Below are 8,418 nucleotides of genomic sequence, written 5' to 3'. Positions count from 1 at the left end.
CACATTTATTGATTTGTGAATGTTGTACCAACCTTGCAATCCCGAAATACAACCCACTTGATTGTGTTGTATGATCTTTTTGATGCACTGCTGAATTAAGTCTGCTAATATTTTGTTGAGGACTTCAGCATCTGTGTTCATCAGGGATATTGGCCTATAATTTCCTTCTTTTGTAGTGTCTTTATCTGGTCTTGGAATTAAAATAATACTGGTCTTGTAAAATGAGCTTGGGAGACTTCCCTCCTCTTGAATTTTTAGAAAGAGTTTGAAAAAGAGAAATACTAGTTCTTCTCAGAATGTTTGGTAAAATTCACCTGTGGAGCCATCTGATCCAGGGCTTTTGCTTGTTGGGAGTTTTTTTGATTACTGCTTCAATTCACTAGGTGTAATCTGTGTATTCAGATTCTCTCATTCTTCCTGATTTACTTTTGGAGGATTCTGTGTTTCTAGAAATTTATCCATTTCATCCAGGGGTTCAGCATTTTGGGATATAGTTGTTCATAACATTTTATTACAATGCTTAGTATGTCTTTAATGTCCATTATTATTTATCCTCTTTCATTTCTGATTTTATTTACTTGAGTCCTTTCTCTTTTTTTCTCTTTCAGTGTGGTTAAAGGTTTGTCAATCTTGTTTATCTTTTCAAAGAACCAGCTCTTGGATTCATTGATCTCTTATATTACTTTTTTAGACTCTATTTCATTTATTTCTGCTCTGATCCTTATTATTTCCTTCTTTCTATTCACTTTGGGCTTTGTTTGTTGTTCTTTTTCAAGTTCCTTTAAATGTAAAATTAGACTGTTTATTTGACCTTTTTCTTGTGTTTTTTGTTTTGTTTTGTTTTAGATAGGCCTGTAATGCTATGAATTTCCCTCTTAGAATTGCTTTCCCAGTGACCCACAGAGTTTGAATTGTTGTGTCCTCATTTTCATTTGTTTCAAGGTATCTTTTGACTTCTTTCTTGATCTCATTGTTGACCCCTTCATTGTTTAATAACATGTTATTTAGTTTCCATGTCTTTGTGTGTTTTTCTTCTTGTGATTTATAGTTTCATAGCATTGTGGTCAGAGATGATACTTGATATTACTTCAATCTTCTTAAATTTATTGAGACTTGTTTTATGTCCTAACATGTGATCTATCCTAGAAAATGTTCTATGTACACTTGAAAGTATGTATATTCTGCTGCTTGGGGTGAAATCCTATGAAGATATTAATTAAATCCATTAAGGCTGCAATTTCCTTGTTGAATTTCTGTCTGGAAGATCTATCCATTGAATTCAAAGGGGTTTTAATATCCTTGACTATACGTGTATGTCTGTTGATCTCTCCCTTTATGTCTATCAAATTTTGCTGTCCATATTTAGGTGCTCCTATGTTGGGTGAGTAAATGTTTACTAGGGTTATACCCTCCTGTTAGATTGTTCCCTTTATCATTATGTGAAGTCCTTCTTTGTCTCTTACTATAGACTTGGTTTTAAAGTATATTTTGTCAGATATAAGTATTACTACCCCAGCTTTTTTCCCCTATCATTTGCATGAAATATCTTTGTCTATCCCTTTATGTTTAGTCTATGTGTATCTTTCCATCTTAGGTGGGTCTCTTAGAGGCAGCATATATATGAGTCTTGTTTTCTTACTCATTCAGCTATGTCTTTTGGTTGGAGCATTTAAGCCACTTACATTTAAGGTGATTGTTCATAGATATGCATTCAGTGCCATTTTATTGTTAGACTACTTTTCTCTCTCTTTTTCTACTTCTTAAAGCAAGCCTTTTGCTGCAGTGTTGGTTTGGTGTTAGGAAACTCCTCTAGCTTTCTCTTGTCTGGGAAGCTACTTATTTCTCCCTCGATTTTAAATGATAGCCTTGCTGTATAAAGTAGCCTTGGTTGTAGGTCCTTGCTTTTCATCACTTTGAATATTTCATGCTGCTCCATTCTGGCCTGAAATATTTCTGTTGAGAAATGAGATGACAATCTAATTGGTGCTCCCTTATGTACCAGTAACTACATCCTTTTCCCTTGTGGCTTTTAGGATTCTCTCCTTTTCGTTTTAATTATGATGTGTCTTGGTGTAGGCTTCCTTGGGTCCAACTTGTCTGGGACTCTCTGAGATTCCTGGACGTGTGTATATTTTTCCTTCACCAGATTAGAGAAGCTTTTGGTCATTATTTCTTCATGTAAGTTCTTCATCTCTTGCTCACTTTCTTCTCCTTCTGGTATTCCCTTGATGTGGATGTTGTTATGCTTCATGTTAGCCAAAAATGTTTCTTAAGCTCTTCTCATTTTAAAATTAATTAATTATTGAATTATTTTAGATTTTATTTATTTATATTTAGAGAGAGGAAAAAGGAAGGAGAACAAGAGAGAGAGAGAAACATCAATACGTGGTTGCTTCTCACACATCCCTTACTGGGGACCTGGCCTGCAACCCAGTCATGTGCCCTAACTGGGAATCAAACAGGAAACCCTGTTTCCTGTTTGCTTTGGTTTGTAGGCTGGCTCTCAATTCACTGAGCCACACCAACCAGGGAAGCTCTTCTCATTTTTTAAAATTCTTGTTTCTTTTTGCTGCCTTGCTTGGGTGCTTTCTTTTTCTACCTTGTCTTCTAAATCATTGATTTGATCCTCTGCTTCATCTAATCTACTGTTATTTCCTTCCAGTATGCTATTTATTTGAGATAGTGCATTATTTATTTTTGACTCGTCCTTTTTTATGGTTTCTATGTCTTTTTCATATGCTGTTGAGTATCCTTATACTCCAACTCTGCAGCTGACAAATTGCTTGCCTCCATTTTACGTAGTTCTTCTCCTGGAGAATTATCTTGTTCTTTTACTTGGGGCCTGTTTCTTTGTTTTCCCATTTTGCTTGCTTCTTTGTGTTTGTTTCTATGTATTAGATAGCTCTGCAAGACTCTGGTACATGCCTAAGTCAAACCTTGCCTGTGACTGTCCCTGGTAAATGGTCAGAAAATATCAGCTATCCTCAGCTTGCAGCTCCCTCTGCTGGGCCTAGGTATGTGCACAAAGAACCAGGATGCACACCAAGGCCAGCTTTTACCAGCAGTGGGCTTGAGGGAGGGTCATCTTTAGTCTCCAAGCTCTCAGAGATCTGCCTCTGTGTGCAGGCTTTCTGTTAGGTTTAAAGAGTGAAAGTCTTCCAACTGTATCCTTCAGCAGCAGGGTTTAAGTACCCCAGGGTGGGTCAGAGTAATTTCTATTGCTTTCCCTCAGGCTGATGCCACTTGAAGGCAATTGTGCTCTTCCTGAGAAAGAAGGCTGCTGCAGTATGGGGAGTGACTCAGCACAAGGATCCTGGTAGCTGTTCCTTCAGATTTTTCCCCCAAGCCACCAGTCCTAGAATCTCTACAAGCACTTCCAGTCTACTTTGTCCTCCTTCTGCTGGAGCTCAGGGTAAGTGGCTACTAATGGAATTTTGTATGTTGGCCCTTTAAGAGGCTCTCTGAATCTCTAGCCATCTCTCCCTGGCAGACAGAAATCCTGTTGCTTTTCATAGTCATGTTGTTTTTTGTTCCTTTCCAAGTTCTGGTACTGTAGGTTAGGGAGCCCAGATTAGGGTTTAGACCCCATACATCTCAGGGGGAACCACAGCCCCAGCTGCTGAAATGTCCCTTCTGAACTTCAGCTGTTGCCCATGGAAGCCAAACCAGCCCTCTCATGCCTCCTCTGCACTCTTTTACTGGTCGTGTTGTGGTAATGTGGCTTCTTCCATCTGTCTATGCTTATAAGGTTTCTCTCCAGCTAGTGTTCACTTGGTTATTCAGGATGATTTTTCTATAATTTAGTTGTAATTCCAATTTGGCCCTGGGAGGAGGTTAGTGTAGCTTCCACTTACTCCTTTGCCATCTTGGGTTCTGCAGCTATAGAGTCTGGCACAAATAACACCCCTTTTTATTACAAAATCTTTTATTAAAAATCATAAGCATGTAATTCTGTAACATAACAATATCACACTGAAGCTCACCATATGACATTTTAGGTAATATGTTCAAATTGCTGTCCATCAGTGTAAGACATTCATGTACCCCACCAACCACACTCAAACAGGCATTACTTCTGTTAGAATTTTGAAGAAGGTGCCTTCTGAAAGGTAAGAGCCCAGGGAGGCTGAGTTTGGCCAGGAAGATACAGCAACTAAACTCTCTTCTATGCCAGAAGTGAGAAAGTAAGTTGGAGTGCTATATCAGTAGAACTTTTGCTTAACAAGTTTTGTGAAATGATATACCTATTGACTTTGATTTTGTGAAAGGTCTTTAAATAATGAATTTTTTTCTGAAATAATTTAAGAAAAGCATGGACTCTTACTAGTCCCTAAGTTTTGAAATGTTCTTATTTGTGTTAGAAGTTTGGGAAAGTTAAGTTCATTGCCCTCTCTGAGGCTTACAAATTCTGTGTTTGCCACCTTTCCTCCACAGTTTTAAGTTGGTAAGCTCTAAAGATCTTTATATTAATGATTTTCAAGTTTTATAATTTCTTATTTAAAGCAAAGATCAATTCTTCAGGGTTGCCTACCCTCTCCCTCCTTCCACTTTACAGTATACAGAGTATCATACCTTGTTGTATGACAGCTCAAGTAAAACATAGAGCTACTCTGATGCAAGCAATGTTATCTAACTGTGAAACATAAGACACACCAAAAACACACTGACCTTGACTCTGCCAGTCATTAAACATGTAATTATATGCTGCCTTGTGCTTTTACTTGGCTGCTTTTTGTGTATTTTTTTCTTCAATTGACTTGTAAAAATCTTTCAAGGGTGCTATCATATATCCTTTGTCACCCATGGCTCTAGCACAATATTGAGTAAAAAGGTAAATGTTCAATGAATACTAGAGAGAATAAAAGTAAAAATAAATGAATGCATAAGTGAAGAATGACTCATTAGGGAAGATACCATTGTGATTTACCCAAAGAACTCAAAAGCCAGGGATTTTGAAAATTAGGAATCTTGGCTCCTTGTCTAGGCTGAATCCCTGCCTGTTCAATTTCCAGACTTGATCATTTTCACAATAAGAAGTAGGGATGGAGTACAACTGATATTCTTTCCTCTGTCGGGCTCCTCTCACTCAGCTTGAAGATAGATGTCAGACCACTTTCCCCATCCTCCAGAAAGCCCTCCTTTTATAAGCCTCAATATCTTTCCCTCTGAATTTCTGTAGCATTTGTAGCCAAGCCAGCACTCAATCATTCCCTAGCCTTATATTTTCTTCACGATCTTGCCTTTCAATTTCAAACTGCCTTTTATTCGTTTTGGGTCTGCAAGAGTATTTAGCATAGTAGCTAAAAAGAGTCACATAATGGACACCTATTAAGCATTTTTATTTACATACAGTCTTATTGATGCATGCATTCAACTGTGTACTAGGAACTGTTATGAGCACAGAGATGCAGCAGGAAACAAAACAAACACATTGCCTTTGGGGAGCTTACATTCTAGTTGTGGGAGATAAACATCAACAAATAAGCTAACATTTAGTAATAACAAATGGTGAGAAGTGCTATGGGGAAAATGTATATGCTTATATAATAAAGAACAGTGATTTGGAGCAGTGGGGATGGAAGTAGTGACTATTTTAAACAAATTAGACAGGGAAAGCCTCACTGATATGGTGATATTTGTGTAGACATTCTGAAAGATGCATGGAGGTAAAACACACAGGTATCTGAGATAAGAGTATTATAGCTTGAAAGAACAAGTGAAAAGATCTTCCAGCTGGGCACACATTAAAAAAACATAAAGGCACATAGAGTGGCTGGAGTGGAGTATCTAAGTGCTTACAGATGAGGTCAAAATATTGTGGGGACCACACTGTAGGCCATAGTAAGGACTTTAACACTTAGTGAGTTGGTGAGCCATTAATGAGCCTTGTGAAGGGTACTCACGTAGTCTGGTTTAGATTTCATACAATCATTCTGGCTGTGGATAAAGATTACAATGTAAGGAAGCAATAATGGCAGCAGATCAGTTAGGGAGCTACTCCAGTTTCCCAAGAGGCAATGGGAAGTGTCTGGATTTTAGATACATTTTGAAGATAGAACCAATAAGTTTTACTTCTAAGCAGATGTGAAATGAAGAGCAGGAAAGGAGTCGAGGAGGATGCTGAGGATTTTGGTCTGAAGGACTAGTTAGCAAAAGGCTAACCTGAGGAAGACTGTGGAAGGAGAGGGTTCAAGGAAGAAAACCACTAGTGAACTTTTGTTCATGTTTCACTTTAAGTGACTATTAATCACCAAAGTTACTAAGCACCTGACTGTTGTTCAGTAGAGAAGCCAAAACTATAACTATAAACATGAGAGTCAACAGCATATAATGTAATTTGAAGCCAGGAAGACTGAATGAGATCATTTAGGGAGTAAGTTATAGATAAATAAGAGAAGTGAAAAGAATGAGCCTTGTAACCATATTTTTCACATGTCTCAGAGATGAGAAGCAAACAAGTAAAAGAAGAAGGACAAAGAGGTAGGAGAACTAAGAATGACTAGTTTATTGAAATTTTATCAAAGGAATTGTTTCAAGAAAGAAGAAGTGATCAGCTGGGTCAGATTCTCCTGATGGATGGGGAAAATAAGAACTTAAAATTGGACCTAGCACCATGGATGTCATTGGTGACCTTGACAAAAGTACATTTGCTGGAGTGAAGTGAAAGAAAGCCTTGTCAGAATGGGTTCAAGAGATAATGAGAGAAGAGGGATTGAAGTTGAAGGGGGGAAGATGTTGCTGGATATAGACTATAACTTTTGATGACTTTTTCTAGAGATAAAAGCAGAATAGAATGATCCCCTGTGTATATGTAATATGCAGTCAAGAATGATTTTTTAAACATGGGAAATATCTCATGTTTACTTGGTGACAAGAAGGATCCAGTAGAGCAAAAAAAAATATTGATGATCCAGAAAAAATGTATACACCTGACAAATATTAACTGGATATAGAATGTGCAGTATTTAGTCTTTTATGTAAACAGGGCAGAGGACCCAGCTTTGCACTTTAAACATTTTTCTTCTGCTATTTATTCTTATTTTAGTACCTGAGTTTTTAATTGGCTACCATTTGTTTGATATCCTTGATAGAATCAGGACCTTCCTTTTCATTCCTTTTACTCCTTTTGTGTTTTCAGTTTGTACCGTGCTGTCTAAAAATGTTGCTTTTTATGAGAAGGAGAATCACAGGGCATAATACGGGCAAAGGCTCCATAAGCCTATTGTTCAAGCTGGCCTCACACACTGATGAGGTTCTCACTGTACTGGTAGCAGTTTGTGCAAACTTTTCTTTGGGTCACCAATAAAATCGGATGAAGTTTACTTTCTGTCTTTTTTTTTTCATTTTTATTTTTTTTGTCCAGAGAGCCTGGTTTTGATAGAGAAAAAGTGTTTTTTCTTGTCTCCTGCCTACTGGGAGTGCAGATTATTTTATTTTCATTCAGAGGAGGACACATGTCGGGGTGGGTAGATGAGTATCTTCTACCAACTGTTGTCACCTCCTATGGGATCATCTAAGTCTAAATCTCCTCTTCCAGAAAAAAAAAAAAAAAACTCTTGTTTTCTGAATGTACTCTCATTAGAACCCTAATTCTCATGTTCAGAAAAAATGGTATACCTTCACCTTTCAGTGACCATTCTGGGAAACATTTGAAATGGACAAAAGTGTTCATTGCAGAGAGATCTTAGAAAAGAAAAAGAATAAGATTACTTAGTTACTATTGGCAGCATTTTTTGATTGGTAGGCAGAGGCCGCCAAATAAATTCTGCATCAAAAATTGCTTTACTAAAGGATTCTGCAGCCAAAATTAATGAGCAATTTGGCAAAGTTAAGCAACAATAAACTAGACTCATTTCCCTAGTAAACCTTTTCATCCTTGTCCTCCAGTTGTCTCCCTACATCCAGCTCTTCTGCTTCCCCCTTGGCCTTCTGTTTTCTTTCTCATACCTGTCAACTCCTCTCTCCTTCACCTTTTCCAGAATTCCTACTTTTTCTCAGTTGTTCTCCTCAGATTCCAAAATGCTAGTTAGCTCTAAAGACCTATCTTCCAATGAGCCAGGTATGCAGAAACTATAGAGCTTAAACCTTGGACCAAGCTGAATTAAGAGCTATAATTAAAGATTTTCCTAAACACAGAGAAGACCAGCAACTATTAACTATTCACAGAAGATTTTAGAAAATTTTTGGATGGATAAAACCATCCAAAGCCAAAACCATCCAATTCTTTTCAGCATTAAAAAGATTTAATGCTAAATCCTTTTTATAAATATATTATTGATTATGCTATTACAATTGTCCCATATCCCCTTCACGCCCCTCCACCCTGCACACCCCTTCCCACCCACATTCACCACCTTTAGTTCATGTCCATGTGTCATAAGTTCTCTAGCTTCTACATTTCTCATACTATTCTTACCC

This window comes from Phyllostomus discolor, chromosome 4, assembly GCF_004126475.2.
Source record: "Phyllostomus discolor isolate MPI-MPIP mPhyDis1 chromosome 4, mPhyDis1.pri.v3, whole genome shotgun sequence".
In the NCBI taxonomy this organism is placed as follows: Eukaryota; Metazoa; Chordata; class Mammalia; order Chiroptera; family Phyllostomidae; genus Phyllostomus; species Phyllostomus discolor.
The sequence above is the reverse complement of the archived record's forward strand: the minus strand, read 5'-3'. Positions refer to the sequence as shown.